The sequence below is a fragment of the Aquarana catesbeiana genome, linkage group LG03, assembly GCF_042186555.1.
Source record: "Aquarana catesbeiana isolate 2022-GZ linkage group LG03, ASM4218655v1, whole genome shotgun sequence".
In the NCBI taxonomy this organism is placed as follows: Eukaryota; Metazoa; Chordata; class Amphibia; order Anura; family Ranidae; genus Aquarana; species Aquarana catesbeiana.
Genome location: NC_133326.1, coordinates 319,825,954 through 319,852,993, shown reverse-complemented (window position 1 = coordinate 319,852,993; position 27,040 = coordinate 319,825,954).

Here is a 27,040-nt window from a genome sequence, read left to right as displayed (position 1 = left end):
TTCCCCCAAAGCACCTTGTCCCCATGTTTATAGAGACAAGGGCCTCATCCCCACAACTCTTGCCCAGTGCTTGTGGGGGTCTACGGGCAGGGGGCTTATCAGAATCTGGAAGCCCCCTTTAACAAGGGGCCCCCCAGATCCCGCCCCCCCATATGAAAGCAAAAAAGTGTCAAAAAAGTTAAAACGGCAGGAGACAGTTTTAGACAATTCTTTTATTTAAAAAAAAAGCGTCCCCCGATGTCCATCCATCTTTAATCACGGCGCCGTCGGATCTGAAAAATAGAAAAAAAAAAAGGTCTGCCTCAATGAGAGGCGTTCTGCCGACTGCTGTCTCTTGGCTGTGACAGCTGTTATATAGCTAAGGGCGGGGCCACCTGGTGATGTAAACGGGTGACCCCACCCCCCTCTGACTTCACATGGTGGCCCCACCCTTGTCTATATAACAGCTATATAACATCTGTCAAAGCGAAAAGACTGTACTCGCGGGGAAGCCTCCCATGGAGGCAGAGGTTTTCCGTTTTTTTTTTTTTTTTTTTGAGGACCATCGGATGCCTTGATTGACGATGGATTTACATTGCAGTAAACTTTTTTTTTTTTTTTTTAATAAAGGACCCAAAAGCACCCTCCCCATGTTGAGGGCATGTGGCCTGGTACAGTTCAGGGGGGGGGGGGGGCGCTCTCTCGTACCCCAGGTTGCATGCTTGGATAAAGGTCTGGTATGGATTTTGGGGGGACCCCCACGCCATTTTTTAAAAATTTCGGTGTGGTGTTCCCCTTAAAATCTATACCAGACCCGAAGGGCCTGGTATGGATTTTGGGGGGCCCCCCACACAATTTTTTTTTCTATTTTGGCACAGGGTTCCCCTTAACCACTTCAATACACTGTGTTAAATATACTACACTGCCTGCACTGACTGAATATAGAGTATACACTGAATATATAGTCTACGCTAAATGCAGAGTATATCTACAGTGGGGTCGGAAAGTATTCAGACCCCCTTAAATTTTTCACTCTTTGTTATATTGCAGCCATTTGCTAAAATCATTTAAGTTCATTTTTTTTCCTCATTAATGTACACACAGCACCCCATATTGACAGAAAAACACAGAATTGTTGACATTTTTTGCAGATTTATTAAAAAAGAAAAACTGAAATATCACATGGTCCTAAGTATTCAGACTCTTTGCTCAGTATTTAGTAGAAGCACCCTTTTGATCTAATACTGCCATGAGTCTTTTTGGGAAAGATGGAACAAGTTTTTCACACCTGGATTTGGGGATCCTCTGCCATTCCTCCTTGCAGATCCTCCCCAGTTCTGTCAGGTTGGATGGTAAACGGTGGACAGCCATTTTTAGGTCTCTCCAGAGATGCTCAATTGGGTTTAAGTCAGGGCTCTGGCTGGGTCATTCAAGAACAGTCACGGAGTTGTTGTGAAGCCAATCCTTCGTTATTTTAGCTGTGTGCTTAGGGTCATTGTCTTGTTGGAAGGTAAACCTTCGGCCCAGTCTGATGTCCTAAGCACTCTGGAGAAGGTTTTCATCCAGGATATCCCTGTACTTGGCTGCATTCATCTTTCCCTCGATTGCAACCAGTTGTCCTATCCCTGGAGCTGAAAAACACCCCCACAGCATGATGCTGCCACCACCATGCTTCACTGTTGGGACTGTATTGGACAGGTGATGAGCCTGGTTTTCCCCACACATACCGCTTAGAATTAAGGCCAGAAAGTTGTATCTTGGTCTCATCAGACCAGAGAATCTTATTTCTCACCATCTTGGAGTCCTTCAGGGGTTTTTTTTTAGCAAACTCCATGCGGGCTTTCATGTGTCTTGCACTGAGGAGAGGCTTCCGTCGGGCCACTCTGCCATAGAGCCCCGACTGGTGGTGGGCTGCAGTGATGGTTGACTTTCTACAACTTTCTCCCATCTCCCGACTGCATCTCTGGAGCTCAGCCACAGTGATCTTTGGGTTCTTCTTTACATCTCTCACCAAGGCTCTTCTCCCCCGATAGCTCAGTTTGGCCGGACGGCCAGCTCTAGGAAGGGTTCTGGTCATCCCAAACGTCTTCCATTTAAGGATTATGGAGGCCACTGTGCTCTTAGGAACCTTAAGTGCAGCAGATTTTTTTGTAACTTTGGCCAGATCTGTGCCTTGTCACAATTCTGTCTCTGAGCTCTTCACCTCACCACTTTGACCTCATGATTCTCATTTGCTCTGACATGCACTGTGAGCTGTAAGGTCTTATATACACAGGTGTGTGCCTTTCCTAATCAAGTCCAATCAGTATAATCAAACACAGCTGGACTCAAATGAAGGTGTAGAACCATCTCAAGGATGATCAGAAGAAATGGAAAGCACCTGAGTTAAATATATGAGTGTCACAGCAAAGGGTCTGAATACTTAGGACAATGTGATATTTCAGTTTTTCTTTCTTAATAAATCTGCAAAAATGTCAACAATTCTGTGTTTTTCTGTCAATATGGGGTGCTGTGTGTACATTAATCATTAATGAGGAAAAAAAATGAACTTAAATGATTTTAGCAAATGGCTGCAATATAACAAAGAGTGAAAAATTTAAGGGGGTCTGAATACTTTCCGTCCCAACTGTATATATATATATATATATATATATATATATATATATATATATATATATATATATATATATATATATATATATATATATATATATATATATATATATTAGACTGACTGTATATATATATATATATATATATATATATATATATATATATATATATATATATCTATATCTATACACTTTTTTTTTTTTTTTTTTAATAAAGGACCCAAAGCACCCTCCCCATGTTAAGGGCATGTGGCCTGGTACAGTTCAGGAGGAGGGGCGCTCTTCCCCCCCCCCCCTATTCTTGCGGCCTGCCAGGTTGCATGCTTGGATAAGGTTCTGGTATGGATTTTGGGGGGATACCACGCCATTTTTTTTTTAAATTTACATTTTTTTTAAGCTAGAGTAAGGGAGGGTTATAACCCCTGTCAGATTTTCTTTCGCCATCTGTGTCCCATTGCAGATGGGACATTCCCTTCACTTCCTGTCCCATAGCCAAATAGAAAGTGAGAGGAAATTCCTGCAAATTAACCACTTGCCGACTGCCTCACGTCTATATACGTGAGCAGAATGGCACGGGCAGGCAAAATCACGTACCCATACGTGATTGCCTTCCCGTGGGCGGGGGGTCCGATCGGACACCCCCCGGTGCCAGCGGCGGTCGGCATTTGGCTAGGAGCGATGAGAGACGAGGGGGAGACCATCCGATCGTGGCCCCCCCCTCGCGATCGCTCCCAGCCAATGAGGAACATCCCCTGCCTGTGTATAGTACACACAGGCAGAGGATGTGATGTCATCTCTCCTCGGCTCGGCAGTTTCCGTTCTAGTGCCGAGGAGAGAAGACATGTAAGTGCACCAACACACACACACACACACACAGTAGAACATGCCAGGCACACAAAACACCCCCGATCCCCCCCCCGATCGCCCCCCCAATCACCCCTCCCCCCTCCCTGTAACACTGACACCAAGCAGTATTTTTTTTTTTTTTTTTCTGATTACTGCAGGGTGTCAGTTAGTGACAGTTACTGTGGTAGGACAGTGAGTGTTACCCCCCTTTAGGTCTAGGGTACCCCCCTAACCCCCCCTAATAAAGTTTTAACCCCTTGATCACCCCCTGTCACCAGTGTCACTAAGCGATCATTTTTCTGATCGCTATATTAGTGTCGCTGGTGACGCTAGTTAGGGAGGTAAATATTTAGGTTCGCCGTCAGCGTTTTATAGCGACAGGGACCCCCATATACTATCTAATAAATGTTTTAACCCCTTGATTGCCCCCTAGTTAACCCTTTCACCACTGATCACCGTATAACTGTTACGGGTGACGCTGGTTAGTTGGTTTATTTTTCATAGTGTCAGGGCACCCGCCGTTTATTACCGAATAAAGGTTTAGCCCCCTGATCGCCCGGCGATGATATGCGTCACCCCAGGCAGCGTCAGATTAGCACCAGTACCGCTAACACCCACGCACGCAGCATACGCCTCCCTTAGTGGTATAGTATCTGAACGCATCAATATCTGATCCGATCAGATCTATACTAGCGTCCCCAGCAGTTTAGGGTTCCCAAAAACGCAGTGTTAGCGGGATCAGCCCAGATACCCACTAGCACCTGCGTTTTGCCCCTCCGCCCGGCCCAGCCCAGCCCACCCAAGTGCAGTATCGATCGATCACTGTCACTTACAAAACGCTAAACGCATAACTGCAGCGTTCGCAGAGTCAGGCCTGATCCTTGCGATCGCTAACAGTTTTTTTGGTAGCGTTTTGGTGAACTGGCAAGCACCAGCCCCAGGCAGCGTCAGGTTAGCGCCAGTCGCGCTAACACCCACGCACGCACCGTACACCTTCCTTAGTGGTATAGTATCTGAACGCATCAATATCTGATCCGATCAGATCTATACTACCGTCCCCAGCAGTTTAGGGTTCCTGAAAACGCAGTGTTAGCGGGATCAGCCCAGATACCTGCTAGCACCTGCGTTTTGCCCCTCCGCCCGGCCCAGCCCAGCCCACCCAAGTGCAGTATCGATCGATCACTGTCACTTACAAAACACTAAACGCATAACTGCAGTGTTCGCAGAGTCAGGCCTGATCCCTGCGATCGCTAACAGTTTTTTTGGTAGCGTTTTGGTGAACTGGCAAGCACCAGCCCCAGGCAGCGTCAGGTTAGTGCCAGTCGCGCTAACACCCACGCACGCACCGTACACCTCCCTTAGTGGTATAGTATCTGATCAGATCAATACCTGATCCGATCAGATCTATACTAGCGTCCCCAGCAGTTTAGGGTTCCCAAAAACGCAGTGTTAGTGGGATCAGCCCAGATACCTGCTAGCACCTGCGTTTTGCCCCTCCGCCCAGCCCGGCCCAGCCCACCCAAGTGCAGTATCGATCGATCACTGTCACTTACAAAACACTAAACGCATAACTGCAGCGTTCGCAGAGTCAGGCCTGATCCCTGCGATCGCTAACAGTTTTTTTGGTAGCGTTTTGGTGAACTGGCAAGCACCAGCCCCAGGCAGCGTCAGGTTAGCGCCAGTCGCGCTAACACCCACGCACGCACCGTACACCTTCCTTAGTGGTATAGTATCTGAACGCATCAATATCTGATCCGATCAGATCTATACTAGCGTCCCCAGCAGTTTAGGGTTCCCAAAAACGCAGTGTTAGCGGGATCAGCCCAGATACCTGCTAGCACCTGCGTTTTGCCCCTCCGCCCGGCCCGGCCCAGCCCACCCAAGTGCAGTATCGATCGATCACTGTCACTTACAAAACACTAAACGCATAACTGCAGCGTTCGCAGAGTCAGGCCTGATCCCTGCGATCGCTAACAGTTTTTTTGGTAGAGTTTTGGTGAACTGGCAAGCACCAGCCCCAGGCAGCGTCAGGTTAGCGTCAGTCGCGCTAACACCCACGCACGCACCGTACACCTCCCTTAGTGGTATAGTATCTGATCAGATCAATACCTGATCCGATCAGATCTATACTAGCGTCCCCAGCAGTTTAGGGTTCCCAAAAACGCAGTGTTAGTGGGATCAGCCCAGATACCTGCTAGCACCTGCGTTTTGCCCCTCCGCCCAGCCCACCCAAGTGCAGTATCGATCCATCACTGTCACTTACAAAACACTAAACGCATAACTGCAGCATTCGCAGAGTCAGGCCTGATCCCTGCGATCGCTAACAGTTGTTTTGGTAGCGTTTTGGTGAACTGGCAAGCACCAGCGGCCTAGTACACCCCGGTCGTAGTCAAACCAGCACTGCAGTAACACTTGGTGACGTGGCGAGTCCCATAAATGCAGTTCAAGCTGGTGAGGTGGCAAGCACAAGTAGTGTCCCGCTGCCACCAAAAAGACAAACACAGGCCCGTCGTGCCCATAATGCCCTTCCTGCTGCATTCGCCAATCCTAATTGGGAACCCACCACTTCTGCAGCGCCCGTACTTCCCCCATTCACATCCCCAACCAAATGCAGTCGGCTGCATGAGAGGCATTTTTATGTCCTCCCGAGTACCCCTACCCAACGAACCCCCCCAAAAAAGATGTTGTGTCTGCAGCAAGCGCGGATATAGGCGTGACACCCGCTATTATTGTCCCTCCTGTCCTGACAATCCTGGTCTTTGCATTGGTGAATGTTTTGAATGCTACCATTCACTAGTTGAGTATTAGCGTAGGGTACAGCACTGCACAGACTAGGCACACTTTCACAGGGTCTCCCAAGATGCCATCTCATTTTGAGAGACCCGAACCTGGAACTGGTTACAGTTATAAAAGTTAGTTACAAAAAAAAGTGTAAAAAAAAAAAACAAAAAAAAAAACACATACAAAAATATAAAATAAAAAAAAATAGTTGTCGTTTTATTGTTTTCTCTCTCTCTATTCTCTCTCTATTGTTCTGCTCTTTTTTACTGTATTCTATTCTGCAATGTTTTATTGTTATTATGTTTTATCATGTTTGTATTTCAGGTCTGCAATTTTTTATACTTTACCGTTTACTGTGCTTTATTGTTAACCATTTTTTTGTCTTCAGGTACGCCATTCACGACTTTGAGTGGTTATACCAGAATGATGCCTGCAGGTTTAGGTATCATCTTGGTATCATTCTTTTCAGCCAGCGGTCGGCTTTCATGTAAAAGCAATCCTAGCAGCTAATTAGCCTCTAGACTGCTTTTACAAGCAGTGGGAGGGAATGACCCCCCCACCGTCTTCCGTGTTTTTCTCTGGCTCTCCTGTCTCAACAGGGAACCTGAGAATGCAGCCGGTGATTCAGCCAGCTGACCATGGAGCTGATCAGAGACCAGAGTGGCTCCAAACATCTCTATGGCCTAAGAAACCGGAAGCTACGGGCATTTTATGACTTAGATTTTGCCGGATGTAAACAGCGGCGCCATTGGGAAATTGGGAAAGCATTTTATCACACCGATCTTGGTGTGGTCAGATGCTTTGAGGGCAGAGGAGAAATCTAGGGTCTAATAGACCCCAATTTTTTCAAAAAAGAGTACCTGTCACCACCTATTGCTATGATAGGGGATATTTACATTCCCTGAGATAACAATAAAAATGATTTAAAAAAAAAAAATATGAAAGGAACAGTTTAAAAATAAGATAAAAAAGCAAAAAAATAATAAAGAAAAAAAAAAAAAAAAAAAAAAGCACCCCTGTCCCCCCTGCTCTCGCGCTAAGGCGAACGCAAGCGTCGGTCTGGCGTCAAATGCAAACAGCAATTGCACCATGCATGTGAGGTATCACCGCGAAGGTCAGATCGAGGGCAGTAATTTTAGCAGTAGACCTCCTCTGTAAATCTAAAGTGGTAACCTGTAAAGGCTTTTAAAGGCTTTTAAAAATGTATTTAGTTTGTCGCCACTGCACGTTTGTGCGTAATTTTAAAGCATGTCATGTTTGGTATCCATGTACTCGGCCTAAGATCATCTTTTTTATTTCATCAAACATTTGGGCAATATAGTGTGTTTTAGTGCATTAAAATTTAAAAAAGTGTGTTTTTTCCCCAAAAAATGCGTTTGAAAAATCGCTGCGCAAATACTGTGTGAAAAAAAAAAATGAAACACCCACCATTTTAATCTGTAGGGCATTTGCTTTAAAAAAATATATAATGCGTGGGGGTTCAAAGTAATTTTCTTGCAAAAAAAAAATAATTTTTTCATGTAATCAAAAAGTGTCAGAAAGGGCTTTGTATTCAAGTGGTTAGAAGAGTGAGTGATGTGTGACATAAGCTTCTAAATGTTGTGCATAAAATGCCAGGACAGTTCAAAACGTAGTAGACACCCCAAGCTATTTGCTGAGAGGCATGTCGAGTCCATGGAATATTTTATATTGTGACACAAGTTGCGGGAAAGAGACAATTTTTTTTTTTTTTTTTGCACAAAGTTGTCACTAAATGATATATTGCTCAAACATGCCATGGGAATATGTAAAATTACACCCCAAAATACATTCTGTTGCTTCTCCTGAGTACGGAGATACCACATGTGTGAGACTTTTTGGGAGCCTAGCCGCGCACGGGACCCCGAAAACCAAGCACCGCCTTAAGGCTTTCTAAGGGGGTAAATTTTTGATTTCACTCTTCACTGCCTATCACAGTTTCGGAGGCCATGGAATGCCCAGGTGGCAAAACCCCCCCCCCCCCAAATGACCCCATTTTGGAAAGTAGACATCCCAAGCTATTTGCTGAGAGGTATAGTGAGTGATTGGTTTTCGGGGCCCCGTACGCGGCTAGGCTCCTAAAAAGTCCCACACATGTGGTATCCCCGTACTCAGGAGAAGCAGCTAAATGTATTTTGGGGTGCAATTCCACATATGCCCATGGCCTGTGTGAGCAATATATCATTTAGTGACAACTTTTTGTAATTTTTTTTTTTTTTTTTTTTGTCATTATTCAATCACTTGGGACAAAAAAAATTAATATTCAATGGGCTCAACATGCCTCTCAGCAATTTCCTTGGGGTGTCTACTTTCCAAAATGTGGTCATTTGTGGGGGTTTTGTACTGCCCTGCCATTTTAGCACCTCAAGAAACGACATAGGCAGTCATAAATTAAAGGCTGTGTAAATTCCAGAAAATGTACCCTAGTTTGTAGGTGCTATAACTTTTGCGCAAACCAATAAATATACACTTATTGACATTTTTTTTACCAAAGACATGTGGCCGAATACATTTTGGCCTAAATGTATGACTAAAATTGAGTTTATTGGATTTTTTTTAGAACAAAAAGTAGAAAATATCAATTTTTTTCAAAATTTTCGGTCTTTTTCCGTGTATAGCGCAAAAAATAAAAACGGCAGAGGTGATCAAATACCATCAAAAGAAAGCTCTATTTGTGGGAAGAAAAGGACGCAAATTTTGTTTGGGTACAGCATTGCATGACCGCGCAATTAGCAGTTAAAGCGACGCAGTGCCAAATTGTAAAAAGTGCTCTGGTCAGGAAGGGGGTAAATCCTTCCGGGGCTGAAGTGGTTAAGGGAGTTCCTTGGGGACCCCCAGCTCACCAGAACTAGTGTCCCCATTAGAAGATTCCCCCACTCCTTTTCTCTGGACAACCCAAAATTTGGGGTTTTCTTTTACTTTCACTTTCAATGATAAAGGTAAACAGAACAAATAGAGAGAGTAAATCTCCTTAACGGGGACACAGAACACAATAAAAATGGACAGGTGTTCTAAGGTGTTCTAATCCCTCTCCACTCCATCCAAAACTAAAAAAAAAGTTATGCCTTCAGTTATACTTTAAGTAGTGGATGTGTATGGATAATTTTTGGAGAATAGGGACGTTCATTAATGTTAATGGTTTTTTTTTTTCAAAAATCAGGAGCATTGAACATTTGGAAATAAAAAACTATTTCAGCTCTCACTGTGATACTTACCCTATCTCTGGCACTGGTCCCTGCGGATTCACTACTATGGAATTGAGTATGGCTCTTCTTCTGGGCTGGATAACACCCATTATCCTTCTTCCTGTGAGCTTACAGGAGAACACTGCAGGGAATGGCGCAATGTGCAGGATTTTAACTATTGCTTCTGAGCTGTACTACAGGTACCATCAACAAATAACATACACATATGTGGTATCGTTGCGATCGTCAGGAGCAGAAGATTTTATTTTTAGTTGTTCTTTGGTGGTAGGTTATGGTAGTAACAAGAAACATACAGCTAAATTTTGGGCCAGTTTTCCTTTGATAAAAAAAAAAAAAAAATCTGGAGATATCCATAACTATTTACTATCAGGTAAGATATAATCCACCTGAATGCACAAAGTATTTGTGATGATATGTACGATTTAACTAACACATGTCAAAATTGCAAAATTGTGCTTAGGCATTTAGATTTGTTTTACTCTTAGGCGGGAAGGGGTAAAAATTGCATTTCCAGGCAACAAGAAAACTATAAGTATCTAGCAAAGTAGTGTAGCGCTTACCCCACATTTTCGGGGGCCTGGTGGTGACCCCCAGAGATAGGGAGGGCCGACATTCCTACTCAGGGTGCAGGTTACTAGGGATAGTGGGTGATATACAAAATAGAAACATGGACGCCAGTCATTTTTATGCTTGAACAAAGATAAGTTTATTTCTCACAAACAGGGAAATGTGGGAGAGAGGGGATGGGACACAGGACACCCTTAGTCAAAAATAGTAACAATCAGCAAACAGACAGACTCCTTAGACAAAAATGGGAGATTAGGCAGATAGCAGTACATGAAAAAGAGCCTTTAAGCTGAATCAGCACATGTGTACTTTCTGGAATAGGCTGTCTCCTACAGTAACTGAACTTTACTCACAGTGTCATACAGAATTCTTTGGATGAGTTCTCTCTTGAAGCTCTCCCAGCCACCTCATGGGTCCCCGGTCCATGAAGAGTCACCTCTGGTACTTCTCTAGAACTCCATCCCTCTCAGAATTGTTTCCAGGTATTAAGCAGGCTCTCCTCTGTGGAATCTTGAACACCTGGATAGGCCTCAAACAGACCTAGCAGCCAGGAGGACTCCTGGATAGGCCTCAGGCTTCAGGCCTTGCAGCCAGGAGCTGTTTCTCACACACCCAGCCAGATAGCCACCTGGGTGGAGCAGACCTAGATCACCTGACTCTCTCCAAATAAATACCTTCTCCTAGCATGCATAGCGGCTAGTCCGATTGGCTGAGAAAAAGTACGTTTATCCATAACCTGAATTCACTGTAGCTCATCATACTAATGTCAAAGGCAACAACGCCACCTACTGACAAAAGGAAGAAGCCACAGCTGAAACAGGATTAAGAGAAACCCCATTTGATCCAAAAACTACAAATTAGCCAGGCTAGCTACCACCCAGCATAGCTAAACTTACCTGTAGCCCTGTTTTAGGATGAGGGTGCTACACAAGTATGAGAGTCAGAAGGTCCCATCTATTTGGTGTGTGGTGCAAATCCTGAATAGTCTGTTGTGACAGTGCAACGCCCTGGCATTGTGTAAGAATAGGCAAAAGTGACACAGGATTCTCACAGATGCATAGTGAGGGGCTCCAGAAGTCCTGTTCAGAGTGGAGAAAGTTGTTCTTGCAGCTTTGTCCGAGTTTTGTAATTCCCAGATTAGGGTCTGCAGTCCAGAGGCTTCAAAAACCATTGGGAGGGAAAAAGCCTATATTCCTGTGTCCAGGTCGTACTGGACACAGGAATATAATCATAGACTTGGGCATGGATCAGGGCTCCATCCTCCAGAGGAGTCTGTGAGGCTGCCAGAGACAGCCAGCGATGTGTCCATGCCTGCACAGTGAGCCCATAGAGTGCACACAGTGTATGGAGGATGCATGTAAACACAAGTGTGCTGTAAGGCAGTCTGGGGGACCTTACCAAAAGTCTAATGCCCCGTACACACGGTCAGATTTTCCGACGGAAAATGTGTGATAGGACCTTGTTGTCGGAAATTCTGACCATGTGTAGGCTCCATCACACATTTTCCATCGGATTTTCCGACACACAAAGTTTGATAGCAGGCTATAAAATTTTCCGACAACAAAATCCGTTGTCGGAATTCCTGATCGTGTGTACACAAATCCGACGCACAAAGTGCTCAGAATAAATAAAGAGATGAAAGCTATTGGCTACTGCCCCGTTTATAGTCCCAACGTACGTGTTTACGTCACCGCGTTCAGAATGATCGGATTTTCCCAACTTTGTGTGACCGTGTGTATGCAAAACAAGTTTAGGCCAACATTCGTCGGAAAAAATCCATGGATTTTGTTGTCGGAATGTCCGAATCAATGTCCGACCGTGTGTACGGGGCATAAGTTTAGGGCCTGAGCAGTGGTGCTGCGAAACCAAGCCAGGAGGCTAGAGGACATTTTGTTTGTATTTTGAACTGATGGTGGAAACCCCTGCGAGGGCAAATGTTTATTTAGTTGGACTTTCCCTTTCGTTTTTTAATAAAAGTGGGCTGCCAAGTCCTAAAATTGATTCCCTTACTGGTGTGCATTCACTGAAAATGCTACTACACTTGAGCAATACCCCCCCCCACAACATCATCTCTTACCTGCAATTACCTTTTGCCTGACTTGCCTCTGCCTGATCTCCTCCTGCCGAAATGAGCAAAAATTGCCTGATATTGTCATTCCTGGCAGTAAAATAACTATGATCCTGGTTTATAAGTACTTTGAGTCTGTTCTTTGTCAGATTGTAAACTGTGCCAACATAGGTATGCACAGCTTATTGCATTAGGGTGTGCACCCCAAAGCTCAAATACGAATGCCTTTCTCTGCAGCCAAAAATCTTCCAGTGCTCCTTGCTGTGAAGACCAGTTATAGGTGGGGGCAGTGACCTTTTTTGTATTGTTGACATATTGGTCAGGCAACGCACTGACACCTTTGCTGCCATTGTGCAATGTGCTGGGTGCTCAGTGTGCTCCTGCGCCTTTAAGGAGGGTTGGGCTCCCTCCAGTCATCTGCCCTTCATATATCCATTAGAATACATGTGCTCCCACTGTGGAGACTCTTCAAAGTTAGAGTTAGGGTCTGCAGGATACAGGGTGCCTTGCTGTGGCCTGCAGCTTATGAATGTATTTGCAAATGTGTGCAACTAAACCCCTGTTTTTAACGCATACTGTTAGGCAGGTTAATTTGGTTGGTCGCAGGCTGGTTGGTAAGTTAAGCTTGGAAATTCTTTGGTTTTATTTTACATGCGTTTGCCCTTCCAGTGCTCCTTGCTGTGAAGACCAGTTATAGGTGGGGGCAGTGACCTTTTTTTGCCTTTCTCTGCAGCCTCAATTGCACTGGACAGTGAATGAATGGGATGTGCTCTATGCTGAACGGCTTCCTATACATTCACAAACACAGTTTACTATGCTTCAGTTATGAATGAACACAGTGAGTGAGTGTGTTCACTGTGTTCATTTAGAAAAGGAAGGGGCCAGTAAAAGACATATTAACTAGCCCCTTCCCTCCTTCTCTATTCTGAAATATCCCCCACTCCATCCTGGGGGAGAGGGGAGGAGGGAAGCCAGCAGCACGGGAAGGCGCAACACGGGAAGAAGCCTGGCCAGGAGGGAGAATCGGCACCCCACACAGTGATTAGGGTGTACCCAGACACACCTGGCACACCCACTGTGCACGCCTATGTGTGCCAATGAGCAAACCCAAAGGCTATGCCCTGGTAGAGCCACACAGCAAATCTGGAATGTCCTTGTGACCTGACAGAGACTGGGCATTCATTAGACTCCACTCCACAGCAGACTGGCCTAGCCCTTGATTTGTTATTACATATTGGTCCAAGCTACACTGTGTAATATTTGTTGGCAAGCTTACTTCCAGGTACTGTACCCAGCTGCCACAATTTTCTTAATGTCAATAAGTACATTAAATGTCAGATTAAAGCTGAGAAGTTAAATTCATTAAATCCATTTTTATAAAGTGACAAAACCGTTAAGCAGTGTGAGCATAGGAACCAGCACACTGGCACACTGATAAATTTGTGAGTACATAATTATGTACATTGTAGCAGAACACTTCTGAGCTCAGCCAAAAATAGAAACCATCATTTAAAAAGGAGCACGCATGTTCATGGCAATATGCAAACCATTGGGCAACAAAAGTACTGGTAAGTCAAAGTACGAAGAATAAAGAAATCTTTGTCCTGATAATCCCCTAATCAACACTCTCCACTCCAGGGGTTAAGCATAGAATTAGAAATATACAATTTAAAATAAACTCTGACTGCTTTGTGAACAAAGCAAACTCAATGCATACTTTTGGCCTGCCGCTATCACTTTACATGTGACAGTATGCAGTGAAGGTCAGGATGAAACTGAGATTGGCATATATTGTCCTATACACTGATCTCAGCAAAAAGCATACATATTTTTCTCAGTTTGTTATAATGTAATGTGCAAAGTGAATCTGTAACCTGTGAAGCAAATTCCTACTGTTCCAAAAATGATTAAGACTGCTTAATGATTGCAGAAATTGATTTGAAATGATTTTGCATTTTAAAGTTGAAGTCTAATTAAACACAAACTCTGCTGAAAAATAGAAACTTTTTTATCTGCCAAATGAATAAAGGCCAGTGTCAATGGGCTTCAATGGACAAATGAAGCATGTTTTTGACATCAAGCTGCATGCACATTCTCATAGACTTGTACGGGAATAAAAAACATATTGAAATGAACTTAAAGTGGTTGTAAACCCTTACATATACCCAGTGAAGTGACTGGCATACACGGAAATTAAATAAATTCTCCTACATACGTTGTACCTGTTTATCTGCAATCATTCCTCTCAATATATTGTTCTGAAAACACCCAGATCAAAGGATTATTTTCTCAGCTCCAGCATTAAGGTGCTGGGATCTGAAGTATCACATCGCAAACCACAGTGAAGGGAGCTCTAACCTAATTGGAGGGAAGGGATACACCCTCTCCACACAGTACATAGAGAATATGCAGAGCTGTGGACATCAGTCACAGGCTGTGTGCTGAAGCTCACCTCCCATCACCTTTTTATTTCTTGGTGTCAGAGAAAACTGTCAGAAGTGATTCATGCTGATAACAGAGGAATGAAAATATATAGCAAAGATGGGGTAGTTAGCGCTATCTATGTACTAAAAAGAAATCTAACAGGTCACTCTTTATATGGCCCTCAAGAACTGCAAGTAATAGGGTCAATGTGGTATAAATACATCTACACCCTACATAAAGGGTATGTGAGTGTGGAGGTGCACCTAAATAAAGACAAACCTCTGCCTAAAAACCACTAAAGAGTAGGTCCACAATGATGGACTTAGAGTACACCAGTGAGGGTTGAGGAGATAAAATATATAGAATATAGAGAAAATATAATAAAACAGTGCAGTAATACCCCCAAACTCTTGTAAGTCTAAAAAAATACTAAACCATGAGTCCAGAATTAATAAGTAAGAATTTCATGTGCAGAAAGGCGATCCATCAGGTCACTCTTTATATGGCACAGGGTACTATACGAATGGTTGAATCAATGTGGTATAATTAACGTCTACACCCTACATGAGGGGTATGTGAGTGTGGAGGTGCACATAAATAGGGGCAAACCTCTGCCTACACCACTATAAAATAAATCCACGATGATAGACTTAAATTCACCAGTGAGGGTAGAAAAAAAATATAAAATATAACGAAAAATATGTTTTTAGACAGTACAGTTATAACCCCAAATACTCATAAGTCCACAAATGCTAAACCATAAGTCCAAAGTTGAACTTTTTGGAGTTCAAAGTTGGACTTATGGTTTAGCATTTGTGGACTTACAAGAATTAGCATCAAGATTAGCATCAATATCAAGATTAGCATGCAAAAAAAAACAGATGATCATTCGTTCAATAATCTCATTACTGTACAGTAAAACCTTGGTTTGAGAGTAACTTGGTTTGAGAGCGTTTTGCAAGACAAGCAAAATTTTTAAATAAATTTTGACTTGATATACAAGCGATGTCTTGATATACAAGTAGCGTCATGTCACAACTGCGTATAAAAGAGAAGAGAGGTGCCTCTAAGTGTAGGAATATGGTTACATTTAATGAAGGTACAACATTTAGCAGCATATTGCTACACTTAGAGGCGCCTCTCTTCTCTTTTATACTCTGGAGCTCCTGCTGGATTTTGCTTCTAATCCCTTTGTAGAGGCTTCCATTTGTGGATGGACATTTTATGGTTACACAACAAATCACATTGCTATAATCTTTTTATATGGACTATAAACTGAAGGATTTATGAATAAATGGTTGTGGAACAAATCATTTCCATTATTTCTTATGGGGAAATTTGCTTTGATATACAAGTGCCTTGGATTACAAGCATGTTTCAGCAACAAATTATGCTTGCAATCCAACGTTTTACTGTAGATATTTTGCAGTCAATTCTACACTAGCAAAAATATACTCATTAATTAAATAGAAAATTATTTGAAGGAAAAGTATAGATTGTAAGCAACAACGAGCAGGGCCCTCTGATTCCTACTGTATTAAATTGTGTTGTAAAGCGCTGCGTAAACTGTTGGCGCTATATAAATCCTGTATTTTAATAATAATATAATACCCAGCATCCTCTGGAAAAAATATATTGTTTTTAAAACGATAACTGTGTTCAGAACAGAACTTACTGATTAATGGCAAGGCCATGGATTTGACAGGCATGGTACCTTTAAAGCAGCAATTTTCTTGTAGCAGAACACAGGAATTATTTTCACCATATCAGGCTTAGTTATGTGTGCTGCTGTCACCTGCAGTTATTGTTGCTGTAAGCACCTGTACCTTGTTTTCTTCCCTGTAAGAATAGCTTATTGGAGTCCAACCAGAGAATATCTCTGAATGGAAGTGAGCCCAGCTGCTGTGCAGTGATGATAGAAGCCATGACAAGTACAAGCTTGAGTACCCTCAGTTTCTTATTTCAGCTGTGATCTTGACAGGCACTCCATACAAAGCTAAGCAGAGTCATTAACCAGTGAGAGGAGAGCTAAAGATGTACATTAGACAGAGTGCATCACCGTGGGCTCACTCTACTTTACACTGTTCATTCTTTTCTTGTTCGGGTATGAATTGTTCCCAATGGGTTCAATGGTACTTGTTTTTTACTATGATTGGTTTATAGTTCACAGTAACCTCTGTAAATGAATCATTTTGTCAGTCCAGACTACAGAGTTGCTGCTATTTTCTATTATCCAAAGGCCCTCACAGATATTAACGGAATCACATTTGTGTCCTGGTCCAACCACCATTTTATTTTTCTTGTGACCACAACTCAACTTCAGCCTTGAAGTTTTAAAAAAAAAAAAATGAAAGACTGTTCCAATCCAAGTGCCTTTTGTACAGCCAAAATTTTCAGAACTGACACTTTATTTTTTTTAAATTCAAATATACATATATTAGTGCGCTAAAATCAACCTCCCATCCTACTAAATATATAATAAGTGAATGTAAACTTGGTGTGAACCATGTTATGAAATCCAATATATAACAGGTGCTGCACAATATATACAAAACACACCAAATAAGGGGATCAAATAGCCCCTAATATGTACAAGGTTAACTATAAAGATGCCAAGGTAAAAGAAAATATTAGTGCCAAGATAAAAAATATATATAAATATAAATAGTTGAAATAAATAGTGAGAGCAGATTGAGGCAATAAATCACCGCTGATTGATAAGCGGGATCAGCCCCGCAAAAAAACTGTCCAATCTTATGCTTTTAAACTTGCTCGCTGTTCCACTCCACCATTTCAGCGATGATTCACATAAAATAGATGACAAAATGCATCATTGCGCAATGATACAAGTTACATGGCTCTATAATCATTTAAATCCACTCACATTTGTGTAGTAGCTATAGCGCTTGTGTTAAAATGGTCAGAGGTTTGACATCGCTCTTCATACAGCATCTGCTGTGGTGAAAATCACATTAGATGCCGTCACTGGCTCCTCCTCCCGACGCGTTGCGTCACATGTCACGTGACTTTCAAACTGTAAAAGTTTGGATTTTCCATCACTTTCTGCCTTAGGTCACCAATGGCCACCAGGACAAATAGAAAGGGTCAATCACTCCAGTAAGGACAAAGACAGCAATAAAAAAAGTTACAGGGATTCAAATTCATCATTACCCTATCCAAAACGTAAAAACAGTTTTGACAATACATATGTTTTAAATCTGATTACTGCACATGGAACTTATTTTATCTGGTGCTTGCATGCTTATGTGCAGGTTGTATGTTTAGTTTATATATTATCTAAGCAAGATAACTTATATGGCAATATATATATATATATATATATATATATATATATATATATATACAGTGGGGACAGAAAGTATTTAGACCCAGAAAAACACAGAATTGTCGACATTTTTGCAGATTTATTAAAAAAGAAAAACTGAAATATCACATGGTCCCAAGTATTCAGACCCTTTGCTCAGTATTTAGTAGAAGCACCCTTTTGATCTAATACAGCCATGAGTGTTTTTTGGGAAAGATGCAACAAGTTTTTCACACCTGGATTTGGGGATCCTCTGCCATTCCTCCTTGCAGATCCTCCCCAGTTCTGTCAGGTTGGATGGGAAACGGTGGACAGACATTTTTAGGTCTCTCCAGAAATGCTCAATTGGGTTTAAGTCAGGGCTCTGGCTGGGCCATTCAAGAACAGTCACGGAGTTGTTGTGAAGCCAATCCTTCGTTATTTTAGCTGTGTGCTTAGGGTCATTGTCTTGTTGGAAGGTAAACCTTCGGCCCAGTCTGATGTCCTAAGCACTCTGGAGAAGGTTTTCATCCAGGATATCCCTGTACTTGGCTGCATTCATCTTTCCCTCGATTGCAACCAGTTGTCCTGTCCCTGCAGCTGAAAAACACCCCCACAGCATGATGCTGCCACCACCATGCTTCACTGTTGGGACTGTATTGGACAGGTGATAAGCAGTGCCTGGTTTTCTCCACACATACCGCTTAGAATTAAGGCCAAAAAGTTCTATCTTGGTCTCATCAGACCAAAGAATTTTATTTCTCACCATCTTGGAGTCCTTTAGGTGTTTTTTAGCAAACTCCATGCAGGCTTTCATGTGTCTTGCACTGAGGAGAGGCTTCCGTCGGGCTACTCTGCTATAAAGCCCCGACTGGTGGAGGGCTGCAGTGATGGTTGACGTTCTACAACTTTCTCTCATCTCCCGACTGCATCTCTGGAGCTCAGCCACAGTGATCGTTGGGTTCTTCTTTACCTCTCTCACCAAGGCTCTTCTCCCCCGATAGCTCTGTTTGGCTGGACGGCCAGCTCTAGGAAGGGTTCTGGTCGTCCCAAACGTCTTCCATTTAAGGATTATGGAGGCCACTGTGCTCTTAGGAACCTTAAGTGCAGCAGACATTTTTTTGTAACCTTGGCCAGATCTGTGCCTTGTCACAATTCTGTCTCTGAGCTCTTCAGGCAGTTCCTTTGACCTCATGATTTTCATTTGCTCTGACATGCACTGTGAGCTGTAAGGTCTTATATAGACAGGTGTGTGGCTTTCCCAATCAAGTCCAATCAGTATAATCAAACACAGCTGGACTCAAATGAAGGTGTAGAACCATCTCAAGGATGATCAGAAGAAATGGACAGCACCTGAGTTAAATATATGAGTGTCACAGCAAAGGGTCTGAATATTTAGGACCATGTGATATTTCAGTTTTTCTTTTTTAATAAATCTGCAAAAATGTCAACAATTCTGTGTTTTTCTGGCAATATGGGGTGCTGTGTGTACATTAATGAGGGAAAAAAATTAACTTAAATGATTTTAGCAAATGGCTGCAATATAACAAAGAATGAAAAATTTAAGGGGGTCTGAATACTTTCCGTCCCCACTGTATATATATATATATATATATATATATATATATATATATATATATATATATATATATACACATACACACATTTTTTAATGCTGGTTTTTAGGACCCCAAAGACATTAAGGCCCTAAGCAATAGCTTACTTTATGCTTGGGGCCAGCTCTGGCAGGAGTAGTAATATAAAAAAAAATACTTAGCAACATAAATTGCATTGTTTTTTTAATCCCAAATTTGCATTATATATTTACTGTTGGAACAATTGCTTTATTATTCATTTTCAGCTTTTCATTTTTCAGCATTTTCAGTCCCCATAGCAACAAAATATTACTTTGGACTATATTGTCTGCAACTGACAATTGCGCGGTCGTGCGATGTTTTACCCAAACAAAATTTACTACCTTTTTTCCCACAACTAGAGCTTTCTTTTGGTGGTATTTGATCACCTCTGCGGTTTTTATTTTTTGCGCTATTAAACAAACAAAGAGCGACAATTTTGAAAAAAAACACAATATTTTTTACTTTTTGCTATAATAAATATCCCAAAAAAATTTTCAAAAAACAAATTTCTTTCTCAGTTTAGGCCAATATGTATTCTTCTACATATTTTTGGTAAAAAAAAAAAAAAAATTCGCAATAAGCGTATATTGATTGGTTTGCATAAAAGTTATAGCGTCTGCAAAATAGGGGATAGATTTATGGCATTTTTATTATTATTATTATTTTTTTACTAGTAATGGCTGCGATCAGCGGTTTTTATCGGGACTGCAACATTGCGGGGGACAGATCGGACCATTGACATTTATACAGCGATTAGTGCTATAAAAATGCACTGATTACTGTGTAAATGTCACTGGCAGGGAAGGGATTAACACTAGGGGGTGATCAAGGGGTTAAATGTGTTCCCTGCTAGGTGTCTCTAAGTGTGGGGGGATGGGACTCACTGGAGGAGGAGACCGATTGCTGTTCCTAATCTTTAGGAACAGTTGATCTGTCTCTCCTCCCCTAACAGAACCGGGATTCGTGTATTTACACATACAGATCCCCGTTCTGACTCTCGTGCCCGTGATCGCGGGTGGCCGGCGGTCATCGGGTCCCCGGCCCTGCAGCTAAAGCTCTTAAAGGAGCCGATGTAACTGTACGGCAGTTCACGCAGGGCTGCCAACCTGCCACATTATACAGTATGTACGTGAACCAGTCGGGAAGTGGTTAAACACACCGTGGGGGTTATTTACTAAAGGAAAATCCACTTTGCACTGCAAGTGCACTTGAAAGTGCACTGAAAGTGCACTTGGTAGTGCAGTCGCTCTAAATCTAAGGGGTAGATCTGAAATGAGGGGAAGCTCTGCTGATTTTATCATCCAATCATGTGCAAGCTAAAATGCTGTTTTTTATTTTCCTTGCATGATCTACAGCGACTTTACTTCCAAGTGCACTGCAAAGTGAATTTTCCTTTAGCAAATAACCTCCCATGGCCAAACTTAACTGAACCAGCAATCAGCACATAAAACATCCAAAGGTCTTTTAACGCAGTCAACAAATGTTTTGATAAAAACATGTTATATCTCAAGGCAATTTGTAGCAATTAAGTGTACTTTTATTTAAAAAAATAAGCACTTATCCTATCCATCTTGCTCATCATCGCAGTTCATATATTTATACACCTTGGATGCTGCCTATCACTGCACCATACTGCCTTGGCCTTCCCTGAGGCAGGGCAGTGTTTGTGTCTGCAGAGTTTTGGCTTTTTAAATTGTGCATATGCTGCCCATGGCCATGTAGAATAATAGTCATAGGTGTCAACCATTTGCCTGGTTCACTATTATTTCCTATACCTGGGCCTAGCACATGCGCAAGTTTATAAAAAATGGTGGGGCTCCACCAACAGAACCAATACTTAGCCACCTGGCATGCCTGGGAAATCTGCAGCGCCACTTGTGATTATATGGATGAGAGCAGGGTGGGCTCAATTGTTTAATTAAAAAAAAAGTGGCCTCTTCACACTACTGTGTAAGGCCCCTTTCACACGAGGCGGACTCCGTTCCTACGGAGCCCGCCTCGGTCCGCCGGCTCAGCGGGAGAGCAGTCAGTTGATCACCGCTGAGCCGGCGGATGACAGGTCCCTCTCTGCTCACTGAGCGGGGAGGGGTTTGTCAGGCGCCGCTGCCGCCTATGGAGGGATCGGATGAAAACGGACAGCATGTCCGTTTTCATCAGATCTCACCCGATCCAATCCGCCAGCAATGCACCTGGACGTAGGGCCATCCGTCTGCTTTTAGCGGATCGGACGGGGTCAGATGTCAGCGGACATGTCTCCGCTGACATCCAACGCTCCATAGACTAACATGGAGTGCCCGTTCAGGTCCGCCGTCAAAACTGACAGGCGGACCTGAACAGTCCGATCGTGTGAAAGGGGCCTTACAGTAACATATTACATGCATTGGTGCAATACAACGCACATTAATGTGCAGCAATAGTGTGCACGGGCACTTACGGTAGAGAAAGACTAAGGCCTGGTTCACACCTATGCAGGTTGCAGTTTGCAAATTCCACATTTTGCGTTTTTCAATACACGTTTTTGATCCAATGAAGTCTATGGAACCAAAAACCAGAAAAGAGTCCCTGGCCCTTTCCATAAAACACACAGATGTGAACGTGACTCATAGGAAATCATGTTAAATAGACTGTAGTGTGTTTCTGCAAAACTGAAAACACACTAAAAAATGCATAGGTGTGAAACAGACCTGAGGCAAGGGGACATGAAGTGAAGAAAATGTACTGCAGTGGAGACAATAATAGCAATGCAAAAATTTTTTAGTAGCGTTGGAACCGCTGTCTCAGTCTTAGAGACACTCTTTAACCTCTTTCCACCTGCCGGCCATCAAATGACAGCTGGGCGGCGCGACTCTCGTTCTGGGTGGACGTCATATGACAGCCGCCCAGAATGACCGCGCTCACATGCCCCCGGGTGCGCACAGCACGGCGATCGTGGCCATGCCGTGTTGCTAGGACACTGTGCGACCCCGATCTGTGTAAAGAGCCGTGGCCATGGCTCTTTAACCATGTGATCGGCTGTGTCCAATCACAGCTGGTCACATGTAAACATGGAGATGCTGGTAATCTGCGCTCCTCGCCTCACACTGACAGAGTGTGAGGAGAGAAGAGCCGATCAGCGGAATCTCCTCACAGAGGACATCTAGGGATGTAATCAGGGCACTGACCATCAGTGCCCTGATTACAATTAAGTGCCAGAACTGTGTGCCCACCACTGCCAGCAATCAGTGCCAATCTGTACCTACAATTGCCACCAATATGTGCCCACAAGTGCCAGCAATCAGTGCCCTCAAGTGCCAGCAATCAGTGGCCATTAGTGATGCCAGTCAGTGCTGGCTATCAGTGCTGTCCATCAATGCCCATCACTTCTGCCCATCAATGCTAATCACTGCTGCTCATCAATGCCACCCATCAATGCCCATCAGTGCTGCCCATCAGTGCCGCCTATCTGTGCCCACCAGTGCTACCTATATGTGCCCAGTGCCCACCAGTGCCACCCATCAGTGCCGCCTATCAGTGCTCATCAGTGCCACATATCAGTGCCACCTATCAGTGTCCATAAGTGCGGCATATTCGTGCCTCCTCATCAGTGCCACCTAATCAGTGCCCATAAGTGCTGCCTCATCACTGCCCATAAGTGCCACCTCATCAGTGCCCATCAGTGCAGCCTATCAGTGCCCATCAGTGCTGCCTCATCAGCGCCCATCAGTGAAGGAGAAACATTACTTATTTACAAAATTTAGTGACATAAACTAAGAAAAAAAAATTTTTTTTCAACATTTTTGGTCTTTTTTTTAGGAAAAAAAAAACCCAGGAGTGACTGAATAACACCAAAAGAAAGCTCTATTTGTGTAAAGAACATGATAAAATTTTCACATGGTTACAGTGTAGCATGACATGCAATTGTCATTCAAAGTGTGACAGCGCTGAAAGCTGAAAAATGGACTGGGCAGGGTGTAAGTGCCCTGTATTGAGGTGGTTAAGGCCTGGTTCACAACTATGCATTTTTTAGTGCGTTTTCAGTTTTGCAGAAACACACTACAGTCCATTTAACATTGTTTCCTATGGGTCACGTTCACATCTGTGCATTTAATGGAAAGGGCCAGGGACTTTTTTCTGGTCTTTGGTTCCATAGACTTCAATGGATGAAAAACGTGTATTGAAAAACTCAAAATGCACCTTGAATATGCAAACTGTAACCTGCATAGGTGTGATCCAGGCCTTACACCCATACGCACAGATTGTCATTGGAGCAGGAAGTATTCCATTACTTCTTGTCCCTATGACTTCTGGTGTGCCAGAGTGTCACCAAGACAGAAGGTAGGAAAAATCTCCTTCAATGGGAACACATGCAGAAATAAAATCCAAAACTAAAAAAACAAAAGGCTTGGCTGAATTTGGCTAAACTTTTATAAAAATTTGCCACAGTGCTAACTAATACTTCAACACTACACTGAATCTATTTTCTTCTTCTATTTTTTGTTTGATTTATACAGGTTTGCTGTCAAGAAATACTGAGCGATAGAACTAAGTGGTACTAAATGATCAGTTCCGATGAAGCTGAAGTATGAAAAACCATAGCAACTGCATTAAATTTAATTCATAGACAGAGCTGCATGGAATCCATACATCATGGCACTGCCTTTGTAGACATTTCTATGCAGCATTTTGTCATTTCCCCCAGCCACTGTTCACATACATTCGTACATTGAGCCATAGAAGTCAGCAGTCAGCTAAAGCAGAGTGACATGTATTAATGTGCAAGTACAGTATATACCCACTATAGACTTGCATCAATAGCCATTGTGAGAAACACTTGTCCAAATGGAAAATACGCTTGACCATTCTTTTTCTTCAGCACATTGTTACCCATAAACCTTTTCTGTGCAGAGTACCATCATTTTTCAGACTTACATAGGTTTTCTTAACGAGGCTATAATTTAAGGTACAACTGGGATTACAAATACAGAAGGTTCAGCTTAGCTGCAAGTGAAATGCTAGCAATGATTATGTAATGTTATGGAACGTATTTACGTATATAAATTTACATAAATGCGGCATTTACTCTTTTTTATCATGATGCAGTTTTCATGATTCCTGATGAAGTGAGTTGAATCAGTCATAAATGCATCAACATGACATTTCTCTGATATATGAAAAGTTTTGATGGCTAGCACCAGGGTACTATGTGGAGAGGGGTAATTGTGAGATATCAAATAGTAAGGTATCTACTAGTTAAATTGTTTTTACTTTTAATTAAATAATTAACCACTTGACGACCGCCTCACGCTGATATACGTCAGCAGAATGGCACGGGCAGGCAAAATCACGTACCTGGTACGTGATTGCCTTCCCGCGGGCGGGGGGTCCGAACGGCTCGGCAGTTTCCGTTCCGGCGCTGAGGAGAGAAGACATCACTGTGAGTGCACAACAAACACATCACAGTAGAACATGCCAGGCACACATAACACCCCCCTTTACCCCCCGATCCCCCCCCGATCACCCCCTAATCACCCCTCCCCCCCCCCCGTCACACTGACACCAAGCAGTTTTTTTTTTTTCTGATTACTGCATGGTGTCAGTTTGTGACAGTGACTGTGTTAAGGCAGTTAGTATTAGCCCCCTGTAGGTCTAGGGTACCCCCCTAACTCCCCCTAATAAAGTTTTAACCCCTTGATCACCCCCTGTCGCCAGTGTCGCTAAGCGATCATTTTTCTGATCGCTGTATTAGTGTCACTGGTGACGCTAGTTAGGGACGTAAATATTTAGGTTTGCCGTCAGCATTTTATAGCGACAGGGACCCCCATATACTATCTTATAAATGTTTTAACCCCTTGATTGCCCCCTAGTTAACCCTTTCACCACTGATCACCGTATAACTGTTACGGGTGACGCTGGTTAGTTCGTTTATTTTTTATAGTGTCAGCCCAGCCCAGCCCACTCAAGTGCAGTATCGATCGATCACTGTCACTTACAAAACACTAAACGCATAACTGCAGCGTTCGCAGAGTCAGGCCTGATCCCTGCGATCGCTAACAGATTTTTTGGTAGCATTTTGGTGAACTGGTAAGCACCAGCCCCAAGCAGCGTCAGGTTAGCGCCAGTATCGCTAACACCCACGCACGCACCGTACACCTCCCTTAGTGGTATAGTATCTGAACGGATCAATATCTGATCCGATCAGATCTATACTAGCGTCCCCAGCAGTTTAGGGTTCCCAAAAACGCAGTGTTAGCGGGATCAGCCCAGATACCTGCTAGCACCTGCGTTTTGCCCCTCCGCCCGGAACAGCCCAGCCCACCCAAGTGCAGTATCGATCGATCACTGTCACTTACAAAACACTAAACGCATAACTGCAGCGTTCGCAGAGTCAGGCCTGATTCCTGCGATCCCTAACAGTTTTTTTGGTAGCGCTTTGGTGAACTGGCAAGCACCAGTGGCCTAGTACACCCCGGTCGTAGTCAAACCAGCACTGCAGTAACACTTGGAGACGTGGCGAGTCCCATAAGTGCAGTTCAAGCTGGTGAGGTGGCAAGCACAAGTAGTGTCCCGCTGCCACCAAAAAGAAGACAAACACAGGCCCATCGTGCCCATAGTGCCCTTCCTGCTGCATTCGCCAATCCTAATTGGGAACCCACCACTACTGCAGCGCCCGTACTTCCCCCATTCACATCCCCAACCAAATGCAGTCGGCTGCATGAGAGGCATTTTCTTTATGTCCTCCCGAGTACTCCTACCCAACGAACCCCCCCAAAAAAGATGTCGTGTCTGCAGCAAGCGCGGATATAGGAGTGACACCCGCTATTATTGTCCCTCCTGTCCTGACAATCCTGGTCTTTGCATTGGTGAATGTTTTGAACGCTACCATTCACTAGTTGAGTATTAGCGTAGGGTACAGCATTGCACAGACTAGGCACACTTTCACAGGGTCTCCCAAGATGCCATCGCATTTTGAGAGACCCGAACCTGGAACCGGTTACAGTTATAAAAGTTAGTTACAAAAAAAAGTGTAAAAAAAAAAATATATATAGAATAAAAACAAATAGTTGTCGTTTTATTGTTCTCTCTCTATTCTCTCTCTATTGTTCTGCTCTTTTTTACTGTATTCTATTCTGCAATGTTTTATTGTTATTATATTTTATCTTGTTTGCTTTTCAGGTATGCAATTTTTTATACTTTACCGTTTACTGTGTTTTATTGTTAACCATTTTTTTGTCTTCAGGTACGCCATTCACGATTTTGAGTGGTTATACCAGAATGATGCCTGCAGGTTTAGGTATCATCTTGGTATCATTCTTTTCAGCCAGCGGTCGGCTTTCATGTAAAAGCAATCCTAGCGGCTAATTAGCCTCTAGACTGCTTTTGCAAGCAGTGGGAGGGAATGCCCCCCCCCACCGTCTTCCGTGTTTTTCTCTGGCTCTCCTGTCTCAACAGGGAACCTGAGAATGCAGCCGGTGATTTAGCCAGCTGAGACTAGAGTGGCTCCAAACATCTCTATAGCCTAAGAAACCGGAAGCTACGAGCATTTCATGACTTAGATTTCGCCGGATGTAAACAGCGCCATTGGGAAATTGGGAAAGCATTTTATCACACCGATCTTGGTG